Source organism: Poeciliopsis prolifica, unplaced genomic scaffold (genome assembly GCF_027474105.1).
Source record: "Poeciliopsis prolifica strain line A6 unplaced genomic scaffold, Auburn_PproV2 SCAFFOLD054, whole genome shotgun sequence".
In the NCBI taxonomy this organism is placed as follows: Eukaryota; Metazoa; Chordata; class Actinopteri; order Cyprinodontiformes; family Poeciliidae; genus Poeciliopsis; species Poeciliopsis prolifica.
In genome coordinates, this window is record NW_026562429.1 from 450,045 (window position 1) to 475,164 (window position 25,120).

At 39.9% G+C, this 25,120-nt stretch overlaps 1 pseudogene; it reads left to right on the forward strand.

Moving 5' to 3' along the window:
• Nucleotides 1–7,114: 7,114 nt before the first annotated feature.
• LOC129378903 (ribosomal protein S6 kinase alpha-3-like) lies at nt 7,115–23,966 on the forward strand (annotated as a pseudogene).
• The last annotated feature ends 1,154 nt before the right edge of the window (nt 23,967–25,120 follow it).

Genomic DNA, 25,120 nt, shown 5'->3' on the forward strand with positions numbered 1-25,120 from the left:
CTGACTTTCAGACTTTCATGTTTCATTTCCTGGATTTCCTCCCAAACTGTCGTCTCGCTCTGCTTTAATTTGTCCTTTTATTCTCAGAATGAGCGGACAGTCGCGTGTTTCCTGCCGCTGGACGTTTGCTTGTGTCCGGGCTGTTTGCGTGTCGCGGGCGGGGCCAGATGTGTCCCTTCCTGCGCAGATGTTGAGCAGGGAAACAATCACAGGACGTGCTCTTACCGCCGAACAGCTGGACGGATTTAAAGCGTCTGCGTTTGAAGCTTTAGTCAGTGTGAGCGTGGCGGCTGCGGCGGACCGACGCCATGAAGACGCTTTTGTTTTACGTCAGGAACAGACAGTACCAGGTAGAGTGCACCTGCCGGGCCGACGGGCCGGCGCTCCGGTCTGATCCGGTTCTGGTCCGATGAAACTCTTCTGCTTTAACTTTGCAACCTTCCAGCTGAAGCTTGAGGATGTCGGAGGAATTTTATTTGCATTTTTTTGTTGTATTTACAGTAGATATAGAAAAATTAGAAGTAAATTTCTCCAAAAATGATAGAAACTTTGTAGAAAACTTAGTAAATTTCTGAGTTTGGAAATTTGAAAATTGGCTACAAAAAAAACTTCCAAATTTTGAAAGCTTGCAATTAAAATCTAATAAATTTTCTTGAAAAAAATAAGGAAATTTCTGAGAATAATCTCAAAGTCTGAGATTTCTCTTGCAACGTTTCTTACTCAGAACGTTACAACTCTTTTTTTTTTTTTTTTTTAGAAAATATGTTTTTAATATCAAATTTCAAAATTTTTTCTAGCAATTTTTAAAAGTTTGAAGTTTTTCTGCTCTAGAAAATTTCTATACTAATCTCAAAACGTGCTCTTTGAAAGCAAATTTTTGACTTTTCAAACTAAAAGTTTTTTTCGTGTATAAAACTTTCTCAAAATCTCAGATTTTTTTCCAGCTCAGAAATTTATTTATTTTTTTGTAGAAAATGTATTTAACTTGAGATTTATCTCAAAATGTAAATTTTTTTTCTAGCAAATTTCCTCGTCCTTTTTGTTATTTTTTTTCATCCACAGTATCCCTAATTTGCTGTGGTAAAAATCTGATTGTATTTAATTATTTTGGTACATTAAAGATGTAATTATGTTTAATATCGTCCTTTGTTTCCACGGCCTGCTGATGTTCACGACTGGCTGAAAAGGCTCTTTGCTGCTGATTGAAGCCTTTTAAAGGTCATGAATGTGGTTTTTTTGTGACTGTGTTGCTGCTGCAGAAACATTTCAGTCTCTGCGTTGCTCACACATTTCTCTCCCTTGGGCCTTTAAACATAAACAAAGGGACTATTTCGGGGGGAATTTGGACTTTCAAGGGATTTATTATGGTGCGATTCCGTCACTGTTTGTCTGTGGAGGACAAAGGCTCAGAGTTTGGTGGTTTGGGTCCAATCAGAAACAGAAAGGAGGGAAGGAGGGAAGCTGACTCTTAGATTTCTGACTGGAGGAACATGTGGGCCAAAATCAAAAGATCAGATCAGATGAAATGTTCTCAGAATGTCTGAATCTGTGAACTTCTGTGAGTTTTTTCTCATTTCTGTGACACTTTGTGATCCGGTTTCTGGGCTGGAAGTGAAGCGTGACGCTGACGGCTTTGCTCCGACACCTGAGCCTCGTTTGATTGAATCATTTGCTCCAAGGCCCGCAGCATGACCCGCTCCCGCCAGCTCCCTGACTCCGGGTCAAAATCTGGGATAATCTCTCATTGTGACATATTTTATTCCTAAGAAGTGAAATGTTCCTGTAATCTGCTTTTATAGCTACGTTTTCTTTAGACTTCATTTATATTTGAGTATTTTTGACCATTTTCTAAGTTCTGCGTTTATTTTACCCTTAATTCGTCCCAATCTGTTAGAGAAGCGATGCTTCATGTTGTCAGGTACAGAGAATGAGGGCAAAATGCCAAAGAAAAACATTAAAAACATTAAAACTTCTGGCTGCTTGCAGCGACGACTTTCAAAAATGATTGTTTTGTGTCTTTTATGTTCATTTGTCAGCAAACTACAACATCAGTGAAGTTATTATTTCAAACATCGACTCCTCCACAAGTTGCTCCAGATATGACTGTTTCTGATATTTTATCATTTTTTCATTTTCATAAAAGATGAAAAATGAACCTTCAGATGATCAGAGAAGCTAAAATATTGAGGCTTTTCATCATCACAGACTGAATATTTCATGAGAATCTGGAAGACCTTCATGTTGCTTCGGCTCGTTAGCAGCTCGTTAGGTTGATTGGTTAGCAGCTTGTTAGCTCAACTTGTTAGCTTGACTGGTTAGCGGTTCAAAACAGAAACTAAAACAGGAAGTGTTTTTCACAGAGAATGGAAATTGAAACATGCAGCTCTGGTAGTTTGTCTTTTTATCTCTGGTAGTTTGTCCTTTAAGCTCTGGTAGTTTCTGGTAGTTTGTCCTTTAAGCTCTGGTAGTTTCTGGTAGTTTGTCCCTTAAGCTCTGGTAGTTTCTGGTAGTTTGTCCTTTAAGCTCTGGTAGTTTCTGGTAGTTTGTCCCTTAAGCTCTGGTAGTTTCTGGTAGTTTGTCCCCAGCGGGCCGGCGGTGGATCGGTTCCATCAGAACCAGAGGATCTGAAGCCGCTCGGCTCTGATTCAGGATCTTTTCATCCAGTCTTGAATAAATGATGAAGATCTTCGTCGCTCCTCCTCATCCATTCTTAATGATCCCTCGCTCGCCCTCATATCCGCCTCTCTTTCCTCGCTCGTCCTCCTACATCTTCCATCTTCCTCCGTCTCTTTTATAAGAAGCAGAAATTATTCCTCTACGTCGTTTTTCTCTGACTCAGTGGAAACTTGAGTTAACGTGAAAACGTGGGAGTTTATCTGAACAGCGTTGGTAGTTTGTTTGTCTGTTGATGCTGTAAGATGAAAACATGTAACTTTCAAACCTTTATTAGCTGTGAATAATCTTTATTTTATTTTCTCTCCTTTAATGTTTAAGTTTGGACCAGAGATGAATCTTTTATTCTCAACACATTTTTCAATAAAAATTGCTCCTGAATTTATTGCAATACAATGTTCAGCTAATACAGTAATAATAGACAATATAGATATAAAAGATAGAAAGATATACAATTTAAAATATAAACATTTTACATTTAAATTGTAAAAAATTAACCTTTTTTGCATTTTCTACTCAGACTTCATCAGGTTGGTTTGGCTTTACCTCGTGCAAATTTATATAAAACAAACTCATTTTAATCACTTTATTCTGTCCAATGATGAATCGATTAATCCATAAATTAAACTGTATTGATGATCAGTCCAGCAGAAACTCCTGAGCTTTTCTCATCTTCATGTTTGAAGTTCATTAAAAAATACAGTTAATGCACTTTATCCAATAAATGTTTATTTTCTTGTTTAAAAAAGGAATTAAATTGTTTTATTTTCATCTTTTAATGAATTTCTAATATTTTACAAGAGAAACTTAAACAGTTAAATGAAAAACTTGCAGAATGTGATAAAATAATTGATTATTGAAATAATCTTCAGCTGGAGACCGAACTGCAACTGACCAATAATGGAAATTCATTTTGTAGTTACAAAAATATTTTTAGCCAAAGATTTTACATGAAACTTAAAAAAGCTTAAAAGAATCTGAACTGATGAGATGGACGCTGCAAAAACTCAAAATCTTTCCAAGTATTTCTAGTTTCTAGGGAAAATGTCTTAGTTCACTTAAAATAACACAAAACTAACTTACAAGTAACTTTTCAGCAATATATAAGAGTTTATTTCAAGTCAATAATTCCTTAATATTGATTTTAAAAAATACTATTTGCAGTGGAAACTAAAAATACTTTGTAAGATTTGTTATTTTTTGCAGTGTAGCACCAGAAAAATAAAGTAAAGCTAATTTAAATCTTGAGTAAAGTTTATTGTAGATGTTTTTGTGTATTTAAATAGAAATATTCGGCGCTCTTCTTCTTCTTTGTTTCCAACTAGCAGCTCAGATATTTAGCTCTCATTTAGCAGCAGATAACTTTATTAAGCTCAGCGTTCCCCTGCTTTGACCCACCTGTGTGTGTGTGTGTGTGTGTGTGTGTGTGTGTGTGTGTGGTGTGTGTGTGTGTGTGTGTGTGTGTGGTGTGTGTGTGTGTGTGTGTTATCTGAACCCACGTCCTGACACATCCTGAGCGTTTGTGTGTCTGTCAGTGCGGTGACCATCCGGCCCGTTAATTTGATTGCGTAACGGGCTTAGAGGGCGCAGATTGTCTGGAATGGAATCCATGATCGCTGCTGCCATGGAGAAGCTGCGCAACACACACACACACACACACACACACACACACACACACACACACACACACACACACACACACACACACACACACACATCGACATTTGGCTGATGCTTCGACCCGCTGACGGTCAAATTGTGGAAAAAGCTTTTGGAGTTGAAGCTTCAGCAGCGTAAACAGAGAGTTGGAGGATAAACATCATCATCCTCATCCTCTTCATCGTCGGTGTGTTTGGGATTATTGCTGGAGTCGCGGCCGCATCTATTTTTATTACCGGAGTTAATAAGGATGTGAATGCGGTGTCGGCTTCCTGTCCTCTTGTTCCTGCCAGGTGAATAAAGTTCAGCGCTCAAACTTCTCCGGACGCTACGTTCATTTACTTGATTTTCTTATTTGTGGCCTCGATTAGCGATAAACCTTTTTCACTTCCGATACCGATATTTGTGGTTCCGATACGGCTCGTTGTATCATTATATTCTGCGCTAAGTGATTTTAATAACTATTTATTACATTTTTTAAAGTCTAATCAATCAATTAACAATCAAATGAAAAAATGGCATGTTCAGATTTTTCATTCAATCTCGTAATGAATATTGCAAATATATTTATAAAATGCAAATGAAAGATAATAACAATAAAAGAAAAATTAACATTATTGCTAAAACTGCAGTGAAATAACATTCTTGAGTCGGGTGAAGCTAAAACTGCAACCTGAGGAGATTTCACTAAAACGTTTTTCCAGAAAGAGAAGTTTGTTTTTTAATGTCTAGTTTAATCTTAATTTATAAACTCTGTCAAGTATTTAAAAATCCTGACAGTTTTATAAACATCATTTTCAAAGTAACTGATGAATATCAGACGTTACTACAGATATTATACAACCAGAAGAAACAAAGAAACAGGAAAGCTGCAGTCCTGCGTTATTTAACTGCTTGGTTACATAACAGGTTTTAGAGAACCAGCAGGTGTTTACATTCCCAGTTTCCCTCCCAGTCCCACTGGTTCCAGTGGAAACCAGTTCACAGGGAGCCGAGGCGACAACAGGTGGAGGTAATCCAAGAAATGTCAGGCGGACCGTCAGCAGCATTGTGTACATTGTGTTTGGGAGAGACGGGCGCTGACAGGTGGAGGATTTCCTGCCTGCGGGGTCAAAGGTCGCGGCGGTGGGGGGGGCTGCATTGTGTTTCTGAGGCAGAAGATCAGCTGGGAGCTTTAAACATGTCTCAGTTTCTGGGTTTGCGTCAAATGGATTTATTCATCTGCTTCACCGGAGCTGGAAAAATAAAATATTCAATGGATTTTATTTAGTTTATGAAGTTATTAAAAATTTAACATGTTATTTTATCAAGTGTGCATCTGAAAAAACAGATTTTATTTAAATTCTCTGGTTTTCTTGACAAGAAATCAAAGTTATCTGCGAGTTTTATTTATTTATATTTTAAGTCTGACTGAATAATTCATGAGTTTTGACAGCAGTGAAACATTTTTAAACATTTTTACATCTTTATATAACAGCTCTAACATGACAGATTTAATGTTGCATATTTTCCCCATTAGTGAATCTTTCAGCTCTTTTCCACCAGATGTTTTCTTTCATTAACAGCTGTATAATATTATTATTTGAGGTTTGTCTACCAGTTTTTCAAAAATACAAAGTTTTGAAGATGGATGCAAATTAATATTTAATAGATTCTGTGTTTAGCATTTTCTTTGATTTTTGTTCATTTTATTTTCTAGATATTTAAAAGATGTTCCAGTGTTAAGTCCAACTTGCATCATTATGTCATTATCAGCATATTAAAGGTGTTAAAACAACAGTATTATTATTTATCACAATAATTAATCAGCCAGTAAATTGCTATGTCAGGCCTTCTTCGGTTCCACCTGAAGTCAAGAACCAGATGTTGAAAAAACACAGAAAAATAATCCCAAACCAGTTTAAATTGACCAGTTTGAGAACTGGAACAGTTGAATATTCAGCCAGAATTGCTTTCGTTGAAAGCCAGAAGATGTGAGTTAGTTTGTGGTTTTGAAACGGTGAGAAACGGATAAACTGAACCATAAACCTGATTACAGGCACATATTTAGAAAATGTTGTCATAGGGGATTTATTTTACTGATAAATTGTAAAAGCCTCAGGTTAATGTCAAATTGCTGCTCAGGATGAATGAACGTAGCCTGAAGGGGCTCTATTGCCTTTGCCTAGTCAAAGCCCGGTTCATTTGGGGACGGGATCTGCCTACAAACCTTGGTCTGGGTTCGGTTTGATCTGGTTTGCTCTGAATTCATGTGTGAATAACAAGCAGACCAGAAAGTGCTCCAGAAGCAGGAAGTGGACTGCAGCGCAGGGCATTCTGGGTAAATTCAACCAAAACAAACATACTAGCCTAATGCTGACTGTAGAAATGTCTCTTTGTTGTTAGTCAATGTTTTATTTTCTATCTGGTGAAGAAGGAAGTTCCTCTCAGTGTCTTCAGAGGTTTCTGTGTCGTTTCCTGCAGTGGTTCTTGGTGCAGCGCCCCCACAGGCCAGGAGGGGTACAGGTTGGTTTGACTGAACCGCAGCAGCTGCAGGTGGAGCAGATGGTGGAGTTTTAGTCTCCAATCAGATCAGTTTTATTTATTTATCTTGATTCTTTTTAGTAACTCTGCTAATAGTTTTTGGTTCTTTCTAGTATTTCAGTTTATGAATTAGAACAAGTTTTAGAGTTCAAACAGTCGGCTTGTTTATTTTTTGTATGTAAATAAGAAATCGAGGCTTCCTTCTGTGCACAGATAGCCACCTTCCCATGTTGGGGTATTTGTGGTGCGGATGGGGAATTTGCAGTGGGAGTTGTGCTCCTCGTGGTGTTTGTTGATTGGTCAGCAGCAGCGGGGATCTCCAGGACATCTGCTGGAAACTCTGGGTGGAAGGTTACAGCTGCAGTCCTGGAAACAGCCAGACTGTTTCTCGGCTCACAGGGGGATCCCTCTGTGACGGACCATGACCGGCTGCGCCGCCTGCGCCGCCAGCGCCGCCGCCGGCCTGGTCGGTGCGCTGAGGCGGCGGCTGAAGTCCCTCCGGCGGATCCTGCTCTCCTCCGGGTCGGACAGCGGCGCCGGCTGCTGGGAGAAACCCGGGCTGGAGAAACTGAGAGCTTTAGAGTGTTGTGGACCAGAGTCCCTGAGTGAGGCTGTGAGTAATCCTGAGATTTAACGCTGACAGATGTTTGTTTTTATACATTTCTCAGAATGGATTAAGCTGCAGAAACTCCTTACCAAATGGTTTTAGTGCAAACAAGACAAAACAAACTCACATGTAACTTTTCAGCAAGATGTTTGTTTGAAGTCAATAATTTGTTAATATAGATGAAAAAGTTCTCATTCATTTGGCAGATAAAACACAATTTCCCCAAGTTATTAATGAAATAATCTGGCAGAACTTTTTAACTTTACTGAAGAATTATTCAATAAACAATCTTCCAAGAGGAAACAACCCAGACAAAGATGTTTAATCTAATTAATTTTATCAACTCAGTTCCTGTCATAGACTGATTTATCTTCAGTAATATTCTGTTAGAAAGTCAGATTATTTCTGTTTGCCTTCATGTTTGCAGAATAAACCTTTACAGCTTGCGATTACCTGTAATAAAAGGTAAATGATCTGGCTGTAAACACGGTGAATAAACGCAATAATCTGGAAACAGGAATTTCCTTCTCACCCTACAGAACGTTGCAGCTCTTTCCTCTAGTTTTTGTTGTATTCTTTACATTTCAGATAGTGTTAGATTTTTTCCTGTTTGTTGGTGATATTTCCAGGTTTGTTTCAGAAACATTATCTCTTTGCTCAGAGGATGAAAATCGGCTCACGGTTTGTGTTGATTTAATATTATTGCTGCGTAATGTTTCCACTGGGAAGGTTTGCTCAGCTGATTGAGTTTGCTCACATGGCCTCTTAATTATAATTATATTATCTCACAGTGGACGATGTGAAGCCTGTTACTGAAATTATCACCTGACTCACAGAATAAAGGAAATGTGGACTTTGACTCCGCAGCTAAAGATACAAACTATCCGATGTGGAAATATTTTGTATTTAAAACCATGTTGGATTTTTAGTTTGGAGTTGGTAACAAACTCCCTTGCTATCCTTCATGGGGAGTTCTCCCAGTTTCTGGGGCTTTAAATTGAGTTTTTCTTGAACCTGTGAAGCTTTTCACTGGTTTTCAGTGCAGGTCTGGGCGGCGTTCAGGGCAATGTTTTTGTTTCGGTTGTGAAGGAACATTTCTCTCACATATGAATCATTCAGGCATAAAACGGCTCGTAAACTCAAGGGTTGGTCCGGTTGTGTTTTGAGGATGTTTAGGCTCTTTGTCTCTGTGAGTTGGTCACAAAAACACGAGGCGTCTTTTCTTTAAAGGGTTTTTGAACCAAGAAGAATGGAGAACTATGGATCAAAATTATTTTCACTTGATTATCTTGAGCTGTTTAAGCTCATTTTATTCTGTTTTAGCTCATTTTATTCTGTTTTAGCTCATTTTATTCTGTTTAAGCTCATTTTATTGCAGTTTACTGTAGTAAGCTTTGATGATCCTGTCTTTCTTGGTTTCTTTTTCTTATTTTAGCTCCAACAATCTTTATGTCATACTAAACAAACCTCGCCTTCTTTTAGTTTATTTTAGTTTAACTGTGCTTAGTTTAGCTTATCTGAGTTTTTTTAGATAATTTAAGATTAACTCTGCTTATCTTGTTTTAAGCTTTGCTTGTAAAATCTTATTAATGTATCTTAATTTAGCCTATTTTACTTTAGCTTTTTGTCTTATTTCTTTTTGTATGTTGGATCATTTGTTTATCTTAGTTTATTTTTGCTAATCTTAGTTTGTCTTGTATTTCATTTGTTGTATATTTTATCTTTTCGCATCTTCTTATATCTGGAGTTAATATTATTACATCATATTATCTAATTTGGTTTAATTTAACGTGGTTTATTTTCGTTTACCTTGTATTTTTTATACCTATATCATTTTTGAATGTCTTTTCTTGGTTAATTTGATATATTTGTGTTATTTCGTTTTGGGTTTTTTGTCTTATCTTGGTCGGTTTAATCAGTTATTTGAGTTTTTAATCTCACTGATTTCCTTCTGATTTATGAGAAATCTGATGTTGCCACGTTTGTTTTAACACCTCATGATTCAGTGACTAAAGGGCAACTTTTCTAGTTGTTTAACCAACAAAAAACTTTTTTTTTTACCTTTTTTATATAACTGACTCAGGATCCATCAATCAGCAGATGAGCTGGAAACACTGATAATTAACTGCTTCTGTGCCTGTTTTCGGTTTTGATGGCTTAATTTTTACAGTTTTGCACCATAAATTTGCAGGTTAGATTTCTGTGTGGGCGGACTCAGGTGAGCCGCACCTGCGTCCGCTGGTTTGTGTGAGTTTTGCAGAATCAAGTGCAGAACTTTCAGTTTTTATTCCTATAATCAGGAGGTGCTACATGAGCATCCTGTCACTTCAGCTCTGATCCTCCATCTGCGATCTGACTCACACACACACACACACACACACACACACACACACACACACACTCACGCATACACGCACACTCACACACACACACACACACACACACACACACCCACACACACACACACACACACACACACACACACACACCACACACACACACACACACACACACACACACACAAAGCCATGATTTGAAATGTCAACATTCAGAAACCTGTCAGCCTCCAAGCGCAGTCAAGCCGTCCAGAGTCTGTTTTTATCAGCTGCTGTGGCGTTCAGGTGCGCCGTCGGTTCAGTCAGGTGGGGAATCAGTCAGAGCTGTGATGCTTCTGAAGTTAATTACATGCAACGCAAATTACATGTTTAAGCTGCATAATCTTTTTATGGAAACTGGAGCTGCTTTTGTCTTTTAGATGGAAAATGTCATCCTATCCCAAATGTAATGGAGAATAACATGAAAAAATAACAAATTTAGATTAGGACTGATTAATTGTTTATTTTAATAATCTTCAACTGATTTAGCAATCGATTAATTGTTAGCTTTTTAGATGAAAAAAATGGTCATTTGCTGAAAGAACAACACATTCAGAGCAGTATTTAAGCCAAAGCTGTACAGAAAATATACACATTTATTTTTTGTACTGCAGTTTTAGCTTCACCTGGTTCAAATTCTTTAAAAGAAAATCCCACTAAGCACTTTTTATTATTTAATTATTAATAAATTAATCAAAAAATATGGTTGATAGTAATATCAACAACAGATGCTCCTTTGCTACAAATGACCAAGAGTTTACTAAAAAAAATGTTATGTTACAGTTTAGGCAATAAAATAATTTTTTGTTTGTTTTAAAAAGGAGTTAAATTATTTATATATTTTTTTCCCAAAGGAAATACTAAAGAAAATCCATTATGCAAATTTTGACACATTTTTATTCCTCCATTTTGGTTTTTTACTGCTTCTAAAAAAAGTGCTTAAAAACGGTTTGTGGCAATATGTGAATGTTTTTTGATGTTTGAAAATGAGCCGTTTCAAAAACCTGATTGTTGAGTCACAGACCGTTGCCTGGCAACCAGAGCAGAACTCCAGCACGTTTGGTCAGTTTTACCAAACTGACACGTTTGACACGTTTCCAGCAGTTTTCCAACAAAACTGCTGGAAAAGACACGAGTTTTGTTGTTGGGTTTCCATCCAGAAACCACTGGCTGCTTTTCCGTTGGTTTTGCAGGAGGCTTTACTTCTGCTTGTCAAAGATGTATGATTGTGTAATTGCGCATTTGTTAGCAGCTATTTGGGGGTGTGGCTGGCAGCAGCTTATTTGGATTTAAAGTGACAGAGCTCATTCTGAAAATAGACTAGTCTCATTATCAAGGAATGATTTTATTCAAAAAATGTATTGAACATGATTTGTATAGGCCATAGACACATCCTAACGTGTTCAAGGAAGTATAATCGATCACTTTCAACGGTGGATTTGAGTTTGAATCTAATTTAATAGAGAAATTGGACATCTCTGCTGGAAAGTTTCTCTTTGGGGAACAAAAACCGCTAACGAAGAGACGGAGAGGTGCAAACAGGAAAGGAGAGGTGAGAACAGTTCAGATAAAGATGGAAGAAGTGAGACAGAGGGAGGAGAGAGAGAGGGAGGCGTTGTCTCAGGGAGAGAGAGAGGCAGCGCCAGCTCCATCCTGCCACCTCGCAGTCGACACTCGGACATGTTGGCGCCACAGAAGCTGAGACGTTTTCGGGACTGCAGGACCCAGAATCCACTGGGGCACCTGGCAGCCAGCAGGTCGCCCACCTGGGAGCTGCAGGTATGCAGATGAAGGGGATGCCGGGTTTATTTACCGATTTGGTTGGTGAGTTCAGGATCCTCAGCAGGTGTTGGAGATTGTTCAGTGTTTCTGGATGCAGCAGGTTTCAGGGCGTCTCCATGACAACCGGGATTTCCTGCTGTTTGGATGACGATCAGGCGGGAAAAACATCTGATCGCTCCTGGATGTTTGTGCAGCTCAGAATGAAACCCAGGAGGGACGACGCCGCTCAGCGATGCTGGGAATCCTCCAGCGGTGAAAACGAGTTTAGAAATCGATCAGTAATGGCTCAGCTGCTAACACACCTTTTATTGATCGGATGCAACCTGCTCTGATCTTGGTGTTTAAGTGTTGCATGCAGATTTCAACGCAGCGGAACCAGTCTAAGTGAAACTGGTCCGATTTTGTTTGTTTGGTCATGTGACAGTGACGCATTGTTGGATTGTGGGTAGTTTAACTGAAGTAGAGAAGCAACACAAACTGCGTTGTCATTTTTTACAGTGTCAAAATGTTACATATCTAATTAAGACCGAAACGATTAATCGTGATCAATCGACTATTTAAATGATCGATTAATTGCTCGCAGGCGACACTCGGAGCAAAACAAAAACATTTTCCAAATAACAACATATTCTGAACTGTATTAATTAAAACTACCAAAAATCTAATCATTTTGCATATAATATGGAAAATATATTTTACTGGCAGGTGGAGAAAAAAAATATTATTGATCACCTTTTGCAATCCAATTACTTATCTATTAATCAATCAATAATCCCCAGATCAGCCCTGCACTGTATTGATAATAATTTTAGTCATGAAAAGGTTTGAGATTTTTCACATGTTGATGCTGGAAGTGATTTATTTAGATTATTTAATACAAGTGATTAAAAGTTCACTAAATGAATACTGTTATTGGGTTTCAGATTATTAAATTACTTTATGTATATCTTTTAATTTATTTTAATAATATACCAGAAATGTACAAAAAAATCTACAGAATGTGCTAATTTTCTGAACTGACTAATCGTTGAAATAATCGATTAATTGTTAAAATAATCGATTAATCATTAAAATAATGGATTCATTCTTAAAATAATCAATTAATCGTCAGAATAATCTCATATATGCTCCAATTTATAATATATAAAGTATATTTACGATATATAACTATAATGTCGTAACTATAACAATATAGTTATGATATCAAATTGTTCTGAACGATAAATTGTGGCAGAAATTATTGCGATAAATGATAATATTGTTGTTTTGAGACAATATATTGATAATAGAGTAATAATTCTCCCTCTTAAATATCAATAAACTTTAATTTTGTAAAGAAAACATAACACTGCCACTGGAAGATGTTTTAAATATCCAAAATAAAACACAACAAAGAGCAGTAAATAAAAATTAAATAAAAGGTTACATAAAACCTAAATGGTAAATAAAAAGGATTATGATGTCTCTGTAAACAAAATTAATGTTGATTTTTCATGCAGTCAAATTTATACTAAATTTATAGTAAATATTTCTATATAATGACAGTAAATATTTTTGTTTTAGGTCTAAATTTTGAAATCGGTGCATCCGGCTGATGTTTTGTGTTTACAGTCAAATCGTTGCACATTAATTTTAATGTGAAGCACTCAGCAGGCAGGACGAGGAAAAGCTTAAAGGCATCGATGGAAATCCATCAACCTGAACTGGAGGCAACAGAATCCTCATTTTGTTTACTTCAAAGTTTAACCTGGAAATAGAGAAGAAACGTGCAAAATAAGTTTAATGGTAAGAGTTCTGGTTCGGATGAGGAAATTCTGTTGGTTGAACAAATTCACATTTAATGTGAAAATAAACTTTATTATTGTGTAGATTGAGCTGATTTAAGCTGAATCAGATTAAAAATAAACACATCAGGATGACTTTGGTTGGAAAATAAGGAAATAATTTACATCACAGATAATTTATTCCAGCCAGGCGGAGCAGCAGCCAATAAAAGGATTTTACTCTAATTCAGTTTCCAGGCTTTGGGGGATTTACTTCACACCTTAATATTTTACCAAGGAGGCTGTAAAAATAGAGTTAGGGGAAGAAATAAATACTTAATACGCTAAAAATGGAAGAAAAATGGAAAAAAGAAGGAAAGAAGTGGAGGAGTTAGAGAAAGTTTGAATGAAGGAGAAAAGAAGGAAGAGATGCTTATTGAAGTAAAATGAAAACAAGATGTTTGAGATTAGAATATCATATCAGACCAATAAAAATGTTTTAATCCATAGATGTGGACATCTGGTCAAAGGTTTTTGTTTTCTAAATGTGCATTTATTCTACTTTACTGAATCGTAGAAAGGAGTGGGGGAGGAAATGATGAGAGATAGGAGGAAGTGAAGAAAGACAACAGAAAGGAAAATATGTCACAGTATTTTTAATCATTTTCCAGGAAAGGAAAAGTGTTTGTTGTGAAACTCTTCCTCCACATTCCGCTGAGTAAAACTAAAAATAAAGTTCAGGATGATTACGGTGGTGTTTGTGTTGCAGGATGACGTTCCCATCAAAGAGATCAGCATCACCCACCATGTGAAGGAGGGGTCGGAGAAGGCCGACGCGCGGCAGTTCGAGCTCCGGAAAGTTCTGGGTCAGGGTTCGTTTGGGAAGGTGAGTCGGTTCCGGTACCAGACGGCGGCAGAGTCCGGCTGTCGTGGTCTTCTGAATGAACTCGCCTCCCCTCTGCAGGTGTTTCTGGTGAGGAAGGTCACAGGACCGGATGCAGGTCAGCTCTACGCCATGAAGGTCCTGAAGAAAGCCACGCTGAAAGGTAAACACACCTGGCTGGCAGCGCCTCCTGAAAAATGAAAATCTGTTGTTTTGGTTTGGATTCAGTCCGACAGTCTTTGTCCTGCTGCTACCAAATCACAGAAACTACCTCAGTGTAGTTTTGTAAACAATAAAGAAAAATGTGCCTCCACAGAAAATGGTGTAATAAGTCTGCCGGGCCAGTTGGTGGCGCCGTAGCACAGTAACAGAATGACAACAAGAACAGATCTGGAGCTTTGCCAGATTGGCCGTTAGAGATAGAAAAAAAGTCTTATTTAAATTTAAAAATCTTAAAAAATTTTTAAAAAAGAGAAAAAATGTCTGAGCTCTGAAAGTCACAAATTTCTATAAATGTATAAATAGCTGCAGACTCACAGTGAGCCTGTTTTATTGAAGCTAGTTTAGTTTCTCTCTGTGGAAACAACAGAATCGTGTTTCTTCTTCTGTGGATTCTCGGACGTCATCTCCCAAAATGGAATTTCACACTTTCTCATGAGACGGACGAAAAAAGCAGGAGGGAGAAATAAACCCCTGAAAGGAGGCTGATCTCCAACCAAACACCATCTGCTGCTGCTTCATCCTGATTCATCTTCGTCACCCTGTTTCCTCCTCCTCTTCCTCTCCGGAGCTCAGTCAAGCGGCGCTGCTGCGCCTTTAATATGGAGGTTTCTGTGTTTTCCAGTTCGCGACCGGGTCAGAACCAAGATGGAGAGGGACATCCTGGTGGAGGTCAACCACCCCTTCATCGTCAAGCTGCATTACGGTGAGTCGGCCAATCAGAGAGCTTCGTGACTCGCTGATCAGCCAATCAGAGAGCAGTTTGGATCTCATCTATGTCATCTGCAGCGTTTCAGACGGAGGGAAACTTTACCTCATCCTGGACTTCCTGAGAGGAGGAGACCTGTTCACCCGCCTCTCCAAGGAGGTAAACGCTCCGCATGGCTTAAAACTAAGTACACCCTCAGCAGGGAGGCGCTGTCAGAAAAACTAAGTACACCCAGCAGCTTCTAGAGCTAGTGTTTAAAACATGATCCACTCTTTAGCTTTTCTCCAGTTCATTAAGTTCTGCACAGCGCTCTCAAGGTCTGGACTTTGACTAGACCAGGGGTCTGAAACCATTTTCACACTTTGGTCGGCCAAATAAAGGTTGTTCAGAGCTGCAGAGTCTTATGAGTTTAGATGAACATCTATCGTAAATTTGTTGCCTTTTTATTTATATTTTTTTAATTTAAAATAGAAAAAAATTTTACAATAAAAAAAAGAAATTAGTTTTTTTTTCCTGCAGGATAGAGATTATGTAAACAATAGAAAAGCAAATTACTGGTAATTTTAGTGTAATTTTTTGTGGGAATTCAATCCAAATATTGTAGGAATAAGTTGGAAAAGTGATTAAAAACCTGAGTTGGTTCAATGTAAAAATTTTCCCGTCTTTATTTTTTTTGTTAAAATTATTAAAGGTGCAGTATTTTGTGTTTTCCAGGCCCATTGTCTCATTTTCTAGCACAACTATGTTAACTTTTTAAATCAAATATGATCTAAAATAAATTTGACTTTGTAATGTGCCGCCTTGAAATTGGGCCTCTATCTCTTTAAGAAGCTCTGCCTCCAAGTCATCCCAACATGGCTCCTCTATTAACCCTTTAACAGTTTCTGCTGTGAGCAGCAGCTGCTATAATGAGCTCAGTAGTTCCACCAGGTGCTAATTGCTGCTGGCTAGTCTGAAGGAGCAGAGTGGGGGAGGAGCTGCTTCAGCTCAATGTTTTTCAGGTTTTCAATGTTTTGTCTGAGGAGAATGAAGTTTCTCCAGGATCTGACCTCTGACCTCTGATGTTTGAATGGTTTCTGCTGCAGGTCATGTTCACTGAGGAGGACGTAAAGTTCTACCTGGCAGAGCTCGCGCTGGCCCTCGACCACCTTCACGGCCTCGGCATCATTTACAGAGACCTGAAGCCTGAAAAGTGAGTACACACACACACACACACACACACACACACACACACACACACACACACACACACACACACACACACACACACACACACACACACACACACACACACACACACACACACAATTTCAGTTCATTGTGTAATTCTGGTTTCATACCCTGATACGTTAAAGCGCCTCTGTGTTTCCAGCATCCTGCTGGACGAGGCCGGACACATCAAGCTGACAGGTCGGTGCTTCTCTTCTCGCTCCACGCTGTTCCCCTGCTGCTCATTTCAACCGATCCTCCGCTGACGTTTCCTCTCGTCCTCAGACTTCGGCCTGAGCAAAGAGTCGATAGACCACGAGAACAAGGCCTACTCCTTCTGCGGGACGGTGGAGTACATGGCGCCCGAGGTGGTGAACCGGCGGGGACACACGCACAGCGCCGACTGGTGGTCGTACGGCGTACTCATGGTGAGGCCAGGCGGCAAAACGGAGAAATGAGAGAGTAAAACTGTTGGACATCCAGTTCAGATCTGAGTCTGTTTAGATTTAGCTAAAAAACTGACTAAGTTTGAGTCAGTTTGATAGCTTTTAAACTCCAATCTAAATGGTTGTTATTAATTTGCAGTCATTGCATAAAAGAAATCACAACAGATTTGACACCAACAGTTTATATTAAACCACATTAAACAATCTGGAAAGGATTATAATGGATTTCTAAGCAATTAGAAGTTCATAACAGAGAGAAATGTTATCTATAAGAGGAAAACATTTCAGACAGAAGCTCCATTTCCCAGCCAGCAGGTCAAAGGTTAAAGTCAAATTGGGGATCAAGGGTCATACTCTTTCGAGGGAAGACATACTGCAAGTTTAGTTGAAGTTAGCGGTTTAGCATTAGCTTCCTCTAATCTGCAATGTTCACTCGATGTTCATCTACAGGGATGTAGAAATGAAGTGTGATGATAAAACACAGAGAACTGTTGTATTTTTAGCTTTGCTCTCCTCTAAACCTTGAACTGAAGCAGAAGAATCTCATAACGACTCAAACAGCAACTTCCTGTCGGATATTCCTTGCTGCTTTTCCTCACTGTTAAAGAAAGTGTAGGAGCCTTGAAGCCATTTTTAGTGGAAGAAGTGGGAGGATAACGAGTTTATCAGAGTTTCTAAACGCTGTGAAATGCATCAGATCTCTGACCAGGCTGCTGCTTTTGTTCTTTTTCAGTTTGAGATGCTAACGGGAACGCTGCCGTTCCAAGGCAAAGACCGGAAGGAGACGATGACAATGATCCTCAAGTAAGACACTTTATCCAGCCGCCGCGCTCTGATCTCATCGGCTTTAATTTCAGCGCAGAGATGGGGAGCAGGGCCAGGACTGGAGCGTTCTGACAGCAAAGCTTGAAAAGTGGAAGTGAAAGAGCGAATGTGATCATGTGGAGCGTGTGAGAACGTCTTCAGAGAGGAAGCGTTAACCTCCGCTGCTTCCTCCAGCTTCCTTTCACTGTGGTGTGCAGGAAAACGCTGAGGCAGCGCTGCAGACCGCTGACGCTGCTTCCTGTGCAGCAGATTATCATCGCGCTCCTCTCTGGATACACGAGTGTTCAGTTCTGTGGCTCATGCTGCTCTGTTTGTCCTGCTTCTGTTTCCTCTGCAGAAGCAAGCTCAGCAGTTCCTCAGGAACCCTGTTCAAACGCAACCCAACCAACAGACTGGGTGAGATGCTCAAGCATTCAGCATGCTGAGGGGAGCAGAACGTCAGCTGCATACCTGCAGCTTTATGGTTTAAACAGGGATTTAACAGCATCTGCTGACCAACCTACCGGACCTTTAACCTGAGGTAGCGGTAGAGGTTAAAGGTCATGACGGGACACTGTTTGGATGGGTGGAAGGAGGAAGTTTGGTTTGCAGAATGGAGATTTGGGAACATGGTCCTTGTAGAGCTGGTCGGCACGGTGGTGGAGGTGTGGTGATATGGGACTTTCCTGACCCCACAAGGCCGGGTCACCTTCAGGTCATTCAGTTGGACCTGAACTTTGACCCCAGACCAGCTGCAGCTCAAAACAGCAAAGAATGATCATGTGATCCAAGGAAACGAAGTTAATGTGATATTTAGAAAATACATTTGCTTCACAGAAAGATGGCAAATTAAAACAGTCGGATGATGGTTTTATTGATTTACACCTGGAACAAACTTATTTATATGTTTTAGTCACATTTCTTATTTAGTGGAAATAATTGTTTTTTTTTATTTCAAGAAAGTTTTTCACACATTGTGATGGAGATGCAGCTTATGATGCGTGGCATTGCTATGGAAACTGAGGTTTGTTTGCTTTCAGGCGCCGGCCCGGACGGCGTGGAGGAAATCAAGAGGCATTCGTTCTTCAGCCGGATCGACTGGAACGTCAGTTTCTGCAGAAACAAAAGATCTGGTTTTTGTTTCTGTTCTTTCGCTGAGCTTTCTGTTTCTCCTTCCCGTAGAAACTTTTCCGCAGAGAAATTTCTCCTCCGTTCAAACCGGCGTCGGTCGACCTGACGACACTTTCTACTTCGATCCGGAGTTCACGGCGAAAACGCCCAGAGGTACGCTCTCGCTCGCCTTCCCCTCTGCTCCGTCGTTCCCACGCTAACAGCTCGTCTCCTCAGACTCGCCGGGCGTCCCGCCCAGCGCCAACGCCCATCAGCTCTTCAGAGGCTTCAGCTTCGTGGCCATAACGGAGGAAGAGCCGACGCCGATGCCTAATACCATCGTACAGGTGAGCAAACACGCTCTGCCGCTCCGAGGTAATCAGATCATCTGGGTCAAACCTCAGCGGACAAATGCAGAGATTAAAGCTGGAAGAAAAGATGAAAGTCGAGGCAAAAACAGTCAGAATGTTTCTGCTTTTATAGATGAATGCAGCAGATTTAATCATTCTGGGTAGAAAATGTTCAGCTGAACACGACTGAGCAGAACTGAGCTCCCTTTATTCCTGCAGCTGCATTCAGACACAAGGAAAAGCGCTTAAGAGAACATCAAAGGAGGAACAAAGGATAAAAGCTAAAGATGTTAAAGGCAAAACAAATATTTAAACAGTTCATCAAAAGCTGCTGTCAGTTAACAGGGGTGAGAATTTATCGTTCCGTTTATTGTTAATGTGGAATTAACAATAAATCACTTTCTTATCGTGATAAGAAAGTGGAAAATAAATTATGATTAATTATGTCTGAAAATTAAATTATTTTACAATTTTCACAAGAGCATCAATCAATATGAAACATCATAAAACTCAGTTACTGCCTGCCTGCCATTTAGAAACATGACGCTGTGACGTTGATCACTGTACACATTTATCATTAATCACATTGTTCATCTTTTACCGTGAGAAATTTCTTATCTAATGAGAATTTTCATTCATTGTTGTCATGATAAATTCCAGTGATGACATTTAAAACCTGCTAAGTTGTATTATTTTATCCACTGTTTGTTCAAACACAGCGTCAATGAATTCAGATAAATTTATGTGCAGCTTAGTGACACAAGTCACGCTTCTTTATGTGACTGGTGTCATGAAAGGGAATGTTTTTCAGGGTTATTTGTGTTTGTGGGGCTATAATTGCTGTGACACACAGTTACAGTCACATAGTTACCTAAAAACCATGTAATAAATAGTTGCTGTTGTCACTTTTGTTATTATCACAAGGATACCACAAAGTATAAACTTTAATAGCGAATCGTTTAGTGCTTCTGTATGCAGATGATGCTCGTGTTTGTACTTGTCTATTTCAGTTGACAGTGAAAAGATGTAAGTAATTCCTGTAGGAACTTTCACAGATTGTCTTGGTGAAAGTAACATGCAATCTAATCTTCCTCCCGTCTGAAACTTGGACTGAACTTGTTCATTTGGTGGTTTTCTCGCAGCAGCTTCACAGAAGCACATCCCAGTATTCGGATACCTACGAGATCAAAGAGGACATCGGCGTCGGGTCCTACTCCATCTGCAGCGCTGCATCAACAAAGTCACCGGCATGGAGTACGCCGTAAGGTAACGCCGCCGATGTCAACATTCCTGCTGCCAGACCTTCGTTTAGGTGGAAACCGGGTCCAGAAGGAAAACAGTGTTCTTGTTTGTTCTAGTTTTTTGGTGGAACCAGGTCTTATTTCTACAAATTTAACTTGAAATTAAAGAAACTGATTTTTCCAGATCATCAACAAGGGCAAGAAGGATCCAAGAGGAAGTGGAAATCCTGCTGAGATACGGACAGCATCCGAACATCATCACCCTGAAGGATGTGAGTCGGATGGATGGATGGATGGATGGATAGATGGTTGGATGGATGGATGGATGATGGATGGATGGATGATGGATGATAGATGGTTGGATGGATGGATGGATGGATGGATGGATGGATGGATGGATGGATGGATGGATGATGGATGGATGGATGGATGGATGGATGGATGGATGGATGGATGGAGGATGGATGGATGGATGGATGGATGGGTGGGTTGGTTGGTTGGTTGGTTTGGTTGGTTGGTTGGTTGATTGTTTTGTTGTTTGGTTGGATGTTTTGTTGGATGTAGCCTCCATCTTGTTTTTTTGCCCTGACCTCAGAAAATTTCCAAACTGAATCGTTTCTCCATCAAGTTGTTTTGGCTCTGAATGTTTTCGCCTCCTTTCCCAAATGAATCCATTTTGTTTTTATCTTGTAAATCTAAAGTTCCATCTGATTCTCCTAAATCATCTGCTGGCTTTATCTGCGACTCCAGGGGTCAACGCGGGTCACACCGAATCTGAACAACAACTTCGTGCTGTGATTTAGCTCTGACTCAGCTGTAATAATCCGCCTTCTCTCCAGGATTTAATTTCCCTCCGAAGTTTTAGATCCGTTTCTCTCCTGGATGTTTTTAGAGGCCGATGGTTTCGGTGATTCAGCGGCTGACGTTGCGTGGGCGGTTTGTTTTTTCCTGCTGTAGGTGTATGACGACGGTCGCTCGGTGTTCCTGGTGACGGAGCTGATGAAGGGAGGAGAGCTGCTGGATAAGATCCTGCGGCAGAAGTTCTTCTCCGAGCGGGAAGCCAGCGCCGTGCTCTACACCATCACCAAGACCGTGGAGTATCTGCACGTCAACGGGGTAACGCCTCCGAAGTCCGCTTTAGATCCAGGAAACCTGAAAATAATCTCTTAAAACTGATTATTTTCAGCTTCACAACTGATTTACATTTCTAAAAATATTCAAATTAACCTGAAAGTATTATTTTATCTTAAAGAACATCAATTACAAATATAAATTATGAAACTTTTAAATGCTAGTATTCTTGCTAGCTGCATAAAAAAAAATTTTTAAATATTTTTAGGCTTCACACAGGATGGACATTAATATACAGTTTGAAATTTTATTTAAAAAATCTGAAAAGTGTGGCATGCATCTGCATTCCATCCTCCATCTTTAAATTTGTTATAATATTGTATAAAAAAAGCCTTAAATAAAAAATCTGCGGAATGTGCCAGAATTTTAAATCGATTAATCGTTAGAATAACCGATTAATCGAGAACTAAATCATTAGTTGCAGTTCCAGTCTGGACCTGCGATCCGAGGCGACCAAACCAGGTGTTTCCTCATTCTGCAGGTGGTGCACAGAGACCTGAAGCCCAGCAACATCCTGTACGTTACGAGAGCGGCAACGCAGAGTCCATCCGGATCTGCGACTTTGGTTTCGCCAAACAGCTGAGAGCCGAGAACGGCCTGCTCATGACGCCGTGCTACCCGCCAACTTCGTTGCTCCAGAGGTCTGAGTCACTTTGCTTTACGGTTTTATTAGATTTTCTTTCAAGCGTTAAAATAATGTCTGTTTGTGTCCAGTTTATTGGTTTGTAATGTAGCAGAGAGAAAATAGGAGTGAAAAACATCTGAAAGTTGTTTTATGTCGTTCAGGTGTGAAGAAGCAGGGATATGACGCAGCATGTGACATCTGGAGTCTGGGCGTTCTGCTCTACACGATGCTAACAGGGTAGCTTTAGCTTCTCTCAACAAACCTTTATATACTTGCAGTTTTATTGAACATAAATATGCAGGTTCATTGTATGTTTTGTATGTTTTTCTCCAGTTTTACTCCTTTTGCTAATGGTCCAGAAGACACACCAGAGGAGATTCTGGCACGGATCGGCAGTGGGAAGTTCTCCCTCACTGGAGGATACTGGAACTCTGTCTCTGCTGAAGCAAAGGTCTGAACTCACAGGAGCAAAGGCTGGAGAAAGAAATAAATACTAATCAGGGTTTAGTTAAAGGCGGTTTGTTCTGTCTGGTAGGATCTGGTGTCTAAGATGCTGCATGTAGATCCTCATCAGCGACTGACTGCGGCTCAAGTCCTCAGAACATCCCTGGGTGATGCACAGAGACCAGCTGCCCAAATACACCCTGAACAGACAGGATGCACCACATCTGGTCAAGGTAAAGGTCCATCCATCCATTGACCAATCCATCCATCCATTGACCATCCATCCATCCATTGACCAATCCATCCTCCATTGACCAATCCATCCATCCATTGACCAATATCCATCATCCATTGACCAATACCATCCACTGACCAATCATCCATCCATTGACCAATCCCATCCATCCATTGACCAATCATCCATCCATTGACCAATCATTCATCCATTGACCAATCAATCCATCCATCCATGACCAATCCATCCATCCATTGACCAATCAGTTCATCCATTGACCAATCAATCCATCCATTGACCAATCCATCCATCCATTGACCAATCAATCCATCCATTGACCAATCAATCCATCCATTGACCAATCATCCATCCATTGACCAATCCATCCATCCATTGACCAATCCATCCATCCATTGACCAATCATCCATCCATTGACCAATCAATCCATCCATTGACCAATCCATCCATCCACTGACCAATCCATCCATCCATTGACCAATCAATCCATCCATTGACCAATCCATCCATCCATTGACCAATCCATCCATCCATTGACCAATCATCCATCCATTGACCAATCCATCCATCCATTGACCAATCCAATCATCCATTGACATCCATCCATCCATTGAAAATCCATCCATCCATCCATCCATCCATCCATTGACCAATCCATCCATCCACTGACCAATCAATCCATCCATTGACCAATCAATCCATCCATTGACCAATCAATCCATCCATTGACCAATCAGTTCACTGACCAGATTATCCATTTGTATGTTTTCATATTTCAGATAATTTTCCTCATGGATATAACATCCTTTCTGACAGAAACCCTGAAACTTGTTTGGTGTTTAAGGGTGAAGCCCTGATCACATCACCATTCAGGAGATTGAGATGGTTGGGGAGTCAGTAATTTATCAGTCTGTGTGGACTTCCTGTCCCGCAGGGCGCCATGGCCGCACACCTCGGCCCTGAACCGGAACGTTCCTCCGGTCCTGGAGCCAGTGGGCTGCTCCACTCTGGCACAGCGGAGGGGGGTGAAGAAAATCACCTCCACCGCTCTTTGACTTCCTCCTCCTCCTCTTCTTCCTGTCAACTCTGACCTCGATCTGATCGCCGCCGGACCCTCCTACGGTCCGGTCCGGTCCAATTGGACAGACTACTGATGAACCTGAGAGCTTACATAGCACAGCCTGTCTCCGCCCGCCCTGCACCTTACTGGGTTCTCCTGACTCTCAGCTTTAGCATCACCAATCAGCACAAACACAAACCCGAGGGCCCGTGGGGCCCGGCCTCTGCTACGGACAATCAGCGCTTCCTGGCCACTCCGATTCTACGTCAGAAAAACAAAAGTATTTATTACGTCTGACGGAATCATAGGAACAAAGCAACGTAAGGTAAGGTAGGCGTTCTAAAGAGCTAGGATCATTGTTATCTGGGTAGTTGTATATTCTGCATTTAAACCTCAAGTAGCCTCTGAGACGACTGAAGTCCAGATCAGCTCAGGAAGCAGCCGCCTGGGACTGTCGCTGTTCGCCTTTTAAAAGGGAAACCAACATTTCACTGGAGCCACAAGTTTTAAAATCCATCCTGTGGGAAAACTTTTTCTTTTTCCACTTTTTCATTCAGGAAAAAAACAGCAAAATGTTTCAAACATTCACCATCAAAACCTTTTGTTTCTGCCAACATTTATCCAAAAACAACATGGAAAATACTCTGGAATCAAACTGAACTGAAATCTGCAAAAAAGAGTTTTTGGCATTCTGCTGCCCCCTAGTGACCACAAACAGGTATAACAAGCCATGTTCACCTATTTGTCTACTTTATCTTTTTATTTTTGGAATATGATAAACTTATATTTGACACCAAATATCATAAACATTTTTTGGTTACTGTCTAATCTGGTCAGCAACAGATTTATGCAGATTAGGGAGCAACTAAATCTGTGGTGCTCAGTTTTTTTCTCATTTAGCTTTTGGAAATAAAATTAATTTAAAATTTCAGTGTTCAAAACAAAATTCAATATATGGGAAATACCTTTATGTCCTCAGTCAGTCAAAAAAGTAACAATTTATAAAAAATTTTTAATCCAGATGTTTGGTTTTTTGTCCCAAAAGTTGCTATTTTTACCTCAACACTAAAAATCACACATAAAATAAAAATACACTTGCAGGTGTTTGTGATGACATTTAATAGTAGAATAGATGATGTTTATGTAAATGTATTTAAAAATAGAGATATCTCCTGATGCGTTTCCTGTGTGACTCGGATGAAGCAGTGATGTCATCTGGTGCCGTTTAGAGCGCCACTTGGCCACACTTCACA